This window comes from Eulemur rufifrons, chromosome 5 (assembly GCF_041146395.1).
Source record: "Eulemur rufifrons isolate Redbay chromosome 5, OSU_ERuf_1, whole genome shotgun sequence".
NCBI lineage: Eukaryota > Metazoa > Chordata > Mammalia > Primates > Lemuridae > Eulemur > Eulemur rufifrons.
In genome coordinates this window covers 51,782,101-51,794,961 of record NC_090987.1, presented here as the reverse complement: position 1 = coordinate 51,794,961, position 12,861 = coordinate 51,782,101, and positions in this window count along the sequence as shown.

Here is a 12,861-nt window from a genome sequence, read left to right as displayed (position 1 = left end):
CTGGAGATGTCCTTTGTAACTCATTAACAGGCCTAAGGCTATTCAAGACAGAGCTTAAACCACCACCTGCAGGTCCTCAATTTACTTAACAGATCACTTGAGTCTGGATATATGTCCAGTATATGTCCGGTGGCTTATCTCTGATTAACAGACTATCTTATCTTAAAACATCCCAAACATTTAGACACAGCTTCATTTCTCTAACCAATTACAAATCAAAGAATCTTTAAACCCACCTATTACTTGTAAGCCCCTGCTTTGAGATGTCCTGCGTCTTTAGGGCAAACCAATGTATGCCTTCCATGTATTGATTTATGACTTTATGTGTAATTTCTGTCTCCTTGAAATGTTTAAAACCAACTGTAACCCAACCATGGCCAGTCCATTTGCTCAAGGCTTTTTGGGTGTGGCTTCAGCCACAGTCCTCTTATTTGGCTCAAAATAAACCTCTTTCAATTATTTTACAGAGTTTTTGTTCTTTCCACTGATAGAAGTGATTGAGTCATGAGGACTCTGCCCTCATGAATGGATTAATCCACTCATGGATTAATGGATTAATAGGTTCTTGAGGCAGTGGGTTAGTTATCACAAGAGTGGGTCTGTTGTAAAAGCCAGTTTGGCCATCTCTCATGAACCCCCTCACTATGTGATGCCCTGTGCCAACTTAGGACTCAGCAGAGAGTCCCCACCAGCAACAGGGCCCTCACCAAATGCAGCCCCTCAACTTTGGATTTCCTTGGGTTAACAGAAAAAAACTCAACCTCTGTAAAATAATTTAAAGAGTATTATTCTGAACCAAGGTGAGTTACTGCAGCCCAGGGACCATAGTCTCAAGAAGTTCTGAGAAAATGCACTTAAGAAGGTAGGGTTACAGTTTAGTTTTCCACATTTTAGGGACACAGGAATTGCAGGTAAAATCATAAATCAATACATGGAAGGTATACATTGGTTTTTCCCAAAAGGCAGGACATCTCAAAGACAGGAGCTTAAAGGTTACCAGTGGGTTCAGAGATTCTTTGATTTGCAATTGGTTAAAGAAATAAAGCTTTGCCTAAAAGCTTGGAATCAGAAGAAGGGAATGTTTTAAGTCAAGATAAGAAGTCTGCTAATCATAGATGAGCCACAATAAGCCTATTCAGTGTGATCTCTTAAGCAAATTGATGGCCTGCAGGCAAGACTTAACCTCTGCCTTGCATGGCCTTAGGTCTTGTTTGTAATTTAGTATCTCATTGCCACAGTCTGTTTTTCAGTCTTATTATCTCAATTTAACATTAATGTTGGTCAGTTGTTGTATCTAAACTCCAACAGGGAGTGGATATAGGAGCTGTGTCTAACCTCCCTTTCCATCTTGGCCAGAAACTCAGCTTTAAGATATTTTTGGGGTCTCCTTGGTCAACAGGGGGTCCATTCAGTCAGCAGGAGTGCTTAGAATTTTATTCTTAGTTTACGCCAGTTTCCACAACTGTAAGATATAAATTTCTTTATAAATTATCTAGTCTCAGGTATTCAGATAGAGCAATAGAAAATGGACTAAGATAGGGACCAATTTAGTCATTGAAATGTGTTATTATAGGTTAAAAAACTGTCAACTTCAAGTAATGAAACTGAGAAAATATGATAAGTAGAGTTTATTCGAGCTCAAAAAAAAAAAAAAAAAACCTACTCGGAAAGCACCAACTCCAAACAAATGGGGTCAGCATTTGAAAGTGAAGAAGTTAAAGTTTTACCTATATAGGCAGAGATAGAAATCTTATAAGAATTACAACATTTTCCATATGAGACTAGTGCATACATTATGGTGATTTGATTGGCTACAGATTGCTATATTCCAAGGAAGATTACTTTAAGTACCAACTGTGGAAATGGAATAATAAAACTTCAACCATTTTTAAATTATAAAAATGGCTTAAAAACAACTTTAGAGTCAAAGAGGAAGTGAAACCTAAAATTACAGAATATTTTGAAAATAATGATAATGAGAATATTCCAAATAAAAATCCATGACTTACTGCCAAACCTGTTCTCAGAGGAAAATAAAATTTAGAATAAAACTTAGGTTATAAAAAAGTAATAATAGAAAACAAACCTAAGAAAAGCAGAAGGAAGAAATTAATAAAGTTGATATATTATATGTCAGAAATAGACAAAAATAACAAAATTGATGCATATAGCAAGGGCTGTACTTTCAATAGAAAAATAAACAATAATTCTGTTACAACTTGGAAGATAGCTAAATCAAGGGATAGATAAGGCAAAGAGTGTAAAAAGACCAAGTTATAAATGGAAAGGATAAAATAATCAGTTACAGATAAAATTAAGATAATTATAAAATAATACCTTGCACAAATCTCTCCTAAACAAGATTAAATAGAGGATACAATGAAAGTACAATTACAAAACTGATGAGAGAGAGGGAGAGAGAGAGCCCAAAAGATTTACTCAATCTCAAAAACTTTTTAAGGAAATTCTTTTAAACTTAGAAGAAACAGATGAAATGTTCTGTTATTTCAATTGTTCTAGAGCTTTCTAATTACTCTTACACACGTAAATAAAAGCTATACTGAAGTCAGATAAAGGTAGCATGCAATATAAAGACTGTAGGTCAGTATCACTTATAAATATTAATGAAAAATAAAATACTACAAAATGGTATCTGGTAGCACAATGGAAGAATACATGATAAGAATAGTAGTGGACTGTAACTTCTTGGAGGACAAAAGAATTCATGTGTCCATAGGGCAGAAAGAAGGAAGGAAGGGAAGAATAAAGGAAGGGAGGATGAGAGGGGAGGATGAGAGGGGAGGGACTAGGAAGAAGTAAAAGCTCTTCCCTATAGTAAAATGCCAACCAATAAATACAAAAAGAAATGATAGAGTTTGAAATACCGTGTTGCTACCAGCATAGTAATATTTGATTTAGGCAAAAATTATAAAGAGATTCTAAAACTCATGGGTAAAATTTGGATAAGGAAGAGATATTCTATAGTGTCAGATACTGGTGCACTTTTACAGGTTACTTGTTAATTATGAAGGAAAAAATGTTAATTTAACCTGACAGAAATCATGGTATCTAAGTTCACATGACCAAGAAAGAAAAGACTGACCTCTGATATTTCTTAATGTGGTGCCTTAAGGACAGAACATCAATTTTGTGGTATTCCTCCCAAATATGCATAGGCTGAACCTAATCATTAGGGTACTGAACAACTCATTTGGGGGGACAATCTATAAAGATATTGACCTGTATTGTTTAAGATTTCAATGTCATGAAAGAAAAATAAGTCCTTGGAAGCATTTCCATATTGAAACAGACTAAAGAGATAAGACGACTCAATGTAATATACCAGCTTAGATTGGATTCTGGATCAGTAAAATAAAAGCCATAAAGAATATTACGGAGACAGTGGCAAAATTTTAATGTAGATTATAGGCTAGATAATAGCATTGTATCAATGTTAACAATTTCATAAATTTTGATAATTATATCTATGGTTGTATAGAGAGTGTTCTGAGTTTTGGTATATACATATTGAAGCATTTAGAGGAATAGGTTAACCAGATATGCAACCAGGTATCAACTTCCTCTTATTGAGGAAGTTGCTCTATGAACAAGTTTCAATGACCCCTATGTGTTTTTTAATAGTCCTCTCCGTTAACTAAACTACTTTACTTTTTGAGTTGTTTTCCAGAAATGTGGATTTTCTACAAGACCAAGGAAATGAGATTCTGAAGGCCCCTGGGAAGACTTTATAGCCCCTCCTCTAAAAGCCCACCATTGGCCAGGCATGGTGGCTCATGCCTGTAACCCTAGCACTTTGGGAGGTTGAGGTGGGAGAATCACTTGAGGCCAGGAGTTTGAGACCAACCTAGCCAATAGGGAGACACTGTCTCTACAAAAAATAAATTAACCAGGTGTGGTGTCACATTCCTGTAGTCCCCAACTACTCAGAAGGCTCAGGCAGTAGGATCGCCTGAGCCCAGGAGTTTGAGGTTGCAGTGAGCCGTGATGGTGCCCCTCCATGCCAGCCCAGGCACAAGACCTGCCTCAAAAAAAACAAACAAAGAAAAAAAGTCTATGATCTCCATTAGTCAGAGAGACAGATTTGAGGCACCTTCTCTCATTCTCCTGACAAATGTCTGTCATATCAAGAAATTCCTTTCTTCCTTGGCAATCCTCATTGTCTCAACAACTGAATCTTTGTTCTATGAGCAAATGGACCCAGATCAAAACCCCCTTGTGGTCTTGATAACACTCTCAAGTAGTTCAGTGCATATAAATATAAGCAATGGAGAGAACAAATGCAGCAGGAAGTAACAGGTGATTAATCTAGGTAAGAAACATAGAAAAGTTCATTGTACTAGTCTTACAACTTTAATAAAATCTTGGTGTTTTACAAATAATTTGTTAAAACATAAAAATAAAAATGATGCAATCATTCTAAGTAGAAGATGGGTTCAATATTAGGAATGACTGAAATTCACAGTGTTAAGCATTCTAAAGAAGAGACACAATGTGCTCATCTTTATAGTTTGCAAAGTATAAAAAGTATAGTTTGCAAAGTATAAAAATTCCACAACTATTTCTAATCTAAAAAATAATCACCTTTAATAAAATAGGTAAAGTTTTAGGATAATTGTATGTATATGTAGATATTAATATATAGATAATATGTTGATATATATTTTTTTGAGACAAGGCCTCACTGTGTCTCACAGGCTGAAGTGCAGTGGTGTCATCACAGCTCACTGTAACCTCAAATTCCTGGGCTCAAGTGACCCTCCTGCCTCAGCCTCCTGAGCAGCTTGGACTACAACCATGTACCACTATGCACAGCTAACAGGGTCTCCCTCTTGCTCAGGCAGATCTGGAACTCCTGGTCTCAAGAAATCTTTCTGACTCAGCTTCCCAAGTAGCTGGGACTACAAGTGTGTCCCAATATACTTAGCTAATTTTTTATACTTTTTATAAAGACAGGGTCTCGCTGTGTTGCCCAGGCTGGTGTTGAACTCCTGGCCTCAAGCAATTCTGCCTCCACCTCCCAAAGTGCTAGAATTACAGACATGAGCCATTGCACTTGGCCTAGATATATATTTTTTGAACAAGAATCAATTCATCCAATAACTGGAAATAGCCCAGATGTCCTTCAATGGATGAATAAATAAAATATGGTGTATTCATATAGTGGAATATTATTCAACCTTAAAAGGAAGGAAGTTCTAACATGCTACGACATGGAAGAACCTGAGGACATTATTCCAGGTAAATATCTTTTCCTTCTACCCATCTGAGTTCTTGGCAGTGGGGAGGGGGGAAGGAGGGATTGTAAAAAATAACAGATTAACATAAGAAAAGCACAGAAATGTGTAATAAAAGTTTTATGTGATGCAGACTCTTTTACAAGGAAATGAAGGCCCAAAGCAGAGGTTAAGCCTGAGCGTCTCATGCTGGGCTTGGGGGAGAGTGGACGTGGAGGAGGAAGTGACAGGACAGAAGGGAGAGCCTGGAGTGGGCGACTGGGGAGCAGCGAGGCCTGTGCGTCCGAGTCCACTCAGCGCCCCTGTGTCCGTGGAGGCAGGGATGCTCCGCTCCTCCAGGCTTGGGGAGGCAGCTCCCACCCCAGAGTCTTCCCGTCGGCCTCACAGGAAGTCCAGAAAGACCTGCACGTGCTGTGTCTCAGATTCCCTCAGCTTACAGCATTCAGTATGCCAAGATCCATATTTTGGGGTATTACATCCTGAACCCCTTCATCATATTAAGTGAATTAAACCAGTCACAAAAAGAAAAATACTGCATGATTCCACTGGTACGTGGTAGCCTAGAGTAGTCAGACTCATGGAGACGGAAGGCAGGACAGTGGCTGCCAGAGGCTGGAGAGAGGCGTGTGGCAGTCAGAGTTGAATGGGCGCAGGGTTTCAGCTTTGTAAGGCGAAGCGAGTTCTGGAGATGGATAGTGGTGACACAACATTGTGAATGTGTTTAATACCACTGAACTGTGCACTGTAGGAGGGGAAAAAATGTTTCCTTTTACCCTTCTAGGTTCTCAGCCTGGGCCCCTACAGCAAAACACAGATTAACAAGAGAAAAACAAATAGAAGTTTATTAACATGTACATCTCATATACACATGGGAGAAACGCAGGGAGTGAGTAATCCAGAGCGGTGGCTTAGAATTCAGGCTTAAATGCCAATTTCAGCTAAACAAAGAAAGGAGTAGGGGTGCAGGGAAGGCTGGTTCCAGGGAGGTGGTCAGGAAAAAGTATGGTAAGCAAGAGCCAGGGCCATTCCGCAGATTTGAGTCCCTGCTCTCTCCATTGGTAGCAGCTCTTGCAAGTGGGTTTAGAGTCATTCTTCTCTTCCTGGCATAGAGAGGGGGACACCCTCACAACAGATTTCCTTGCTAAATGTAAATTTCCCTAACAAAAGAGTGACTTCTACTCTGTTTTCAGAGCTTCCCCTGTGTCTGCTCTTTCTCAAGGTAATCAGCTCACAATAATCCTATGTCAAAGAGGTGGACTTATATTTTGGGGTGATATATTCTGGTCTCCTACAACACTCGATAATGGTTAAGATGGTAAATTTTATGTTATGCACGTTTTACCACAATAAAAACAAAGAATCAATTGATCCTAAAGACATTTTCCCCCTAAAATCTATTAACTTTAGCAGGAAGATTTATCAGTTTGTGAAGTGAATCTGAGAGGCTGGACTATGGGAATTCAGAAACCGTATTGATGGGGAAACCTCTTACAGAAGAATGAACATCCAGGTGTGAGTTAAATAAAATTTCAATGCTGTTGGAACCTCCCAAACACTTCAAGCCCTGAGAGAGTATAACTGTCATCCAAGTCAGTAGCATGTAGTTGCAACTTCCGCTTCTTCGATTATAGTTTAACTCTCTTCCTCATTGTTCTTGTTCCCTGAACAACTAGGAGAGACCAGAGGCCAGACCTCCCCTTTCCAATCACTGATCTTTGTTATAGGTTACTGCCTCGTCTATTGCCCTGGACCTAACTCAAACCAGATGGCACAAAATACCCCATGACTGTTACATCTTTGGAATGTTAAATATACCTTTCCTGAAAGAAAAAGACCACCTTGGCTAATCAGATGGTTGTAACTATGCATTAACCCTTATGCAGAAAGATGTTGAAATTCTGCTGAGCTTCCGTAAACTTTGTCTATATAAACAATCCCAAACTGCTATACTTTGGAACACTGATTTTCATCCTTTGGAAATCTGCTTTCTGGGTGACTGTCCTCAAGTCTGTGCTCAAATAAACTCTGCATTTAATCATATTTTCTGAATTTCATTATTTAAGGTTGATACAGGAAACACATGGAGGGGCAGAAGTTCATGTTCATCTGATCAGACCAAGAAAAGACAGAGTAGCCATAACCTATAAGAAGGTGTATTTTATGGGATTAAACAGCTTTCAGAAGCATAAAGAATCCCTTCAAAAAGTGATATATTGAAATGTCCTTGAACGAGAGAATAGGAATGAGGTGGGTGAAGGAGCAGAAGTCACTTGTGATCGGCACTGGAGAAACCGGGGGTATCTTTTTGTTGGGCAAAGTGGCAGAGGCTGTTTCACAAGTCGAATGGGGGGAGTAGCAACTAACATTTTATTTGACTGAAATAAACAGCTTTTTTCCTTTGATGTGTGAAATAGACGACAGGTACTTGACAGAATAGGAATGGGCGATGTTGGGAGAGTTCAGCTTTTTAGTTTATTCTTTAAAAGTGACAGTCAGGATGTGAGTGCACATATTTCACAGTGATTTCGACTCATTCTCATTGCTACCAGCATCGAGGCCCAGTTGCTCAGCATCCAATTTTGTTTTTGTTGTAATTCAACCAAAATAAATATGAACAGCAGGACTTTCCATGCCTCCTGGGAATACTGCGTGGGTGAATCTTTGTGGATGCCGATTGCCTTAAAAATAGAATGTGCTATCGAAGGAGCGTGGTTTCCACCCCAGACCTCTGTGGCTGAGACACAAAACAAGGAGCTCGGTGTTTGGGGGAGTAATGACTGAGAGAATGAGTCCTGAGGCTGAAGATAGCACAGATACGAAGGAGAGAAAGTAAAAAATCAGGTATTGTAAAGTGCCAAACACCCTGGTCACTTCAAAGAGGGTGACTCAGAGTCACAGGGAGGAGCAGTGTGCTGGGGATCTTTGAGGAATGCTCCCTGACCACAGAGAAGGCAAAGCACAGCCATCCCGCAGAGGCCTGGGTCTCATACAAATTTGCCTTTGCTTTTCATCCCACAGAATTCTGTCTTCACATGGGTTTATAGCTATTTTCACATGGCCATGCACTGAAAGGAAAATAAATCTGATCATGTCCCCTGTGTTAGAAGTGCCTTTCTCTTGGGTCACTCAGCTTGATCCTGGTAATAACATCATATAAACTGAAATGCATTTTAAGGCAAAATGTGTAAGAGTTAATTAGGATATTTATATATTGATAAAGTAAAGCTTGGGAAGATGCTGGGAAGATGAAAAAATTATCAACCTTACAACATATTGTCAAAGCATATGGTGTAAAAACTACAAAATGGCTACAAAAGTTCTAAAATTATAATAAGAAAATTTGTACCTCTTTCAATAATGGTTGGAAAAAACAGTAAAAAAGTTAATAAGGATATAGAAGGTTCGAGCAACATAATCACGTGGATTTAGTAAGCAGATAAGCCTGCAACTAACAATTAGAGGATGCAAAACCTTATTGATGCCACTGAATTGTATGCACAATGATGCTTAAAATAGTAAATTTTATAATATATGTATTTTATCACTGTAGGGGATGAAAAAATACTTTTTGCTTGCCTGTTCCCAGGTACATGCTGAAACCCCTCTAACAACAGACAGATTAACAAGAGAAAAACATACAAATACACTTAAAAAATGTTTTGTGTGATATGGGAGGCGTCATAAGAAAATGAAGACCCAAAGAGGTAAACTTGTGGTTTTTTTTGCTTAGGTTGGTGAAGAGGCGGATAGCTGTGAAGAAGTACAGTTGGACAGAGGGGTCGATCTAAACGTTAATAAACTGGAGAGAATATGACAAGGTCTGTTTGTTCAGATACTCCCGTGTGTCCCTGTGACTTCAGAGATAAGGATGTTCCTTTCCCCCAGGTATAGGGAGAGCACCTGGAATGAGGACCTTCTGACCTGCTTCAGCGGAGAGAGGAGGGAGAAGGGCAGAGAGTAACATTCCTGGGATTTGTGACCTGCTTCAGGGTCTAGGGCTGGGGGGATGTGAGCATGATTTTCCTGCTTCTTTTGGTTTTTTCTAATGCCAAGGTGCTATATTTTGGGGTAGCATGTAATGAACCCCATTACCACAATACAAAAAAGTGCATGTGGAACAGAACACACGCTAGACTAGTCTCAAGGAATACCAACCAAAGAACTGATATTAGCTACTGGCTAGGTTATTTGACCACATAAAATACAATCTGAAGTGGACAATAAACTGGATACCCCAAGAAATCCATGTCTGTCCTCAAAATATTTGGAAACTAAGAAGCACAGTAAAAATAATTCAAAGTCTCAAAAAAAAAAAAAAAGAAGAAAGAAAAAGAAAGAAGAAAAAAGAAGGAAGGAAGGAAGGAAGGAAGGAAGGAAGGAAGGAAATGGAAAAGAAATTGTAAGAGACATTACAAAATATTTAGAAGAGAATGTAAATTCCAAGGCAACATTTGTGAAATACACTTAAATCAGCCAATAGAAGGAAATTTATAGCCTTAAAATGCATGCATGAGATAATAAATCTTCCCTGGATTTCTCTTATTCCTGTTAAGTTCTGACACCCTGAGCCACTGAAAGTGACCTACTATGAAGCTGGAGAATGTTTCACTTTACTCCCCAAATGTTTTACTATTGACAGGCTTTGAGTGTTACCACTGCAGCTATTTGTCTCCTTAAAGCTGGAGCCAACTCACTGCCACCCAAAAGATAACAAAAGTTCTTGGATCTCCCTGAGACGGACAAAGGGGTCCCATCCTGGGTAGGGTGGGAACCTAGGAAACTAGAAAGACACATCAATAATCTTGAGATCACCTGAGGGATTTAGACGTTTTCTTAATAGGTGTTTACTTTTCAAAGGTGTGAAAATCTGACTTGGAAGCACATTTTTTAATCTTTCCCCTAGGGACATTTATTAATATTCCAAGCGCCTGTACTCCCAGCCACACAGGAAGCTGAGGTGGGAAGATTTCTTGAGGCCAGGAGTTCACAATAAGCCTGGGCACCATAGTGAGACCCCGGGCCTCTAATAAAATGAAAAAAAAAAATTAGCTGGCTGAAGTGGGAGGATCACTTGAGCCTAGGAGTTGCGCAGTGAGCTATGATCTGGCCATTGCACTGTAGCCTGGGTGACAGAGTGAGACCCCATCTCTTTAAAAAAAAATCCAAAGGGTAAGGAGTATCCTTTCCCCATACCATAGGAGGTGTGGATATTCTCTGCTTCTATATATGAGAAAAAATTTATATTTCTGGCGTCCTGCTGGGCCTGTCACCTGCAGTGCAGTAGCACGTGGCGGGGGGAGGGGTGGAGGCTGCTGCAGCCTCTCTCTCTCTCTCTCTCTGTGCAAGTAGTATAACATTTCATGTCTCATGCAGCTCACAATTTCTGGCTTCACAGTATGTTTTTTAAAATAATAAAAAAATTAATGAGTTAAGAATCAAGCTCAGAAGTTTAGAAATAGCAAAATGACCAATTCCAAAAAGAGAAGGAGGATAGAAATAACAAAAGCAGATATTAATGAAACTATGAACATGAACTTTTGAGAAGGCTAAGCAGATGTAAGAAATAGGATACATAAATTTTTACTTTAGGGGAAAAAGAAGACATGAAAATATGCAGTTGGAATTTTTTAAAAAAATAGAATGACTCATTTTCAGCAGCGTAGGGAATTAGTCTGGTTGAAATAACAAAATGCTAGATAGATAAATGGATAGAGAGACATAAATATATAGTTTACATAAAATGGAATGCACATATCTTAGGTGCAGTTTAATGAATTTTGACAGTTGTGCACACCATGTACCCACCACCCAACCAAGATACACAACCTTTCCATAACCAGGGACACGTCCCTCAGACCCTTTGCAGTCAAGTCCCTCCTCCTCCTCCCACCCACACATCTCTGCATTTGATCTTTGTCACTGTAATGAGTTTTCCTTGCTCTTAAACTTCAGGTGAACAGAAACATGCAGTGTGTGTCCTTTGGGTGTGGTTTCTTTCACTCAGTGTAGTATTTCTGAGCTTCAAACTCTTTGTTGCGTGCATGAGGGATTCACTTCTTCATATTGTTAAGCAGTTTTCACTTTGTAAATGTCCCACAGTTTGTTTATCCCTTTTCCGTTGTTGATATGTGAGTTGTTTCCAGATTTTGGCTATTTTGAATAAAGATGCTATGAACATTTAGGTCTTTTGTGAACATGTGTTCATTTCTCTTGGATAAATGCCTCAAAGTGGAATTACTGAGTCGAAGTAGATATATATATGAAAGGTTATAAGAAGTTGCCAAACAATTCTCCAAAAAGATTTGTACTTTTAATTCCCACCAGGAATGTATGAAAATTCCACTTTTTCTGAACCTTGCTGACATTTGATAATGTCAGTCTTTTTTTAAATTTTAAACATTCTCATGGGGGTGTTGTGTTTTTATTATGCTTTTGGTTTTAATTTCCCTAAGGAGTAATGATATTGGGAGCTTTTCCTATGCTCACTGATCATTCATGTCTTTGTGGTATGTCTGTTCAAGATTTATATCTTTGTATTATTGAACCATTAACCTTCTAAAAATAATTTATAGGCATTTTTAATAAATTCTAGATACAAGTACTTTATCAGATGAATTCTCTATTAACATATATAGTGTGAATATTTTCTCCCAAACTGTGTTTTCTGTTAATTTTCATAATATCCTTTAGTGATCATTTTAAATTAAATTTTTAACCTAGTTATATCTTTTAATGCAATGTTTTGTAGATAACATATAATTGGGTTTTGCTTTTTATCTAATATGATAAAAATCCACCTTTTAATTGAGTTGTTTAAAATATTTACATTTAATTGTCATCTTGCTAGTTATTTTTCATTTGTCCCATCTATTCTATTCCCCATTTCCCTTCTTTTCTGCCTTGTATTTTTTGTGATTCCACATTATTTACAATACTGGCTTATTAGCTATGCCTCTTTTTAATATATTTTTAACTTCACACAATCTGTCTTCAAAAAATATAGTAATAAAATGCCACTTCATGTATAGTGTACAATGTTGCCGCAGGAAACTTCTAATTCTTCCCTTCTATCTGTTGTGCTATTATCACATATTTTAAATGTACATGTTATAAGTACAAAATACATTGTAGTATTTTGTTTTAGACAGCCAATTATCTTTGTTGTTGTTTTAATTAAAAATAATTTACATACTATAGAATTCACCTTTTTGGTGCACACGTCTATGGGTTTGGACAAATGCATTGAGCTGCACAGCCACCACCACAATCAACATAGAGACATTTCCATCACGGGTGCCCACATTCCTTGTGCTACCCCCTTGTGGTCAAACCCTCCCCTACCTCTTTACCTCCTGGTAGTCAGAGATTTATTTGCCAGACCTATACTTCTGCCTTTCCCTTGTTGTCATGGGAGCCGTGCAGTATTTAGTCTGTCTTTTTTTACTCAACATAATGCATTTTAGATGGATCGATCCGTGTTGTTGCATATTTCAATAGTTTGCTTCTTTTTACTGCTAGCTAATATTCCGTTGTATGGATGTATAGCCATGTGGTTTTCCATTCCTTAGGTAAGGGACATTTGGGCTGTTTTCAGTTTTTGGCAGTT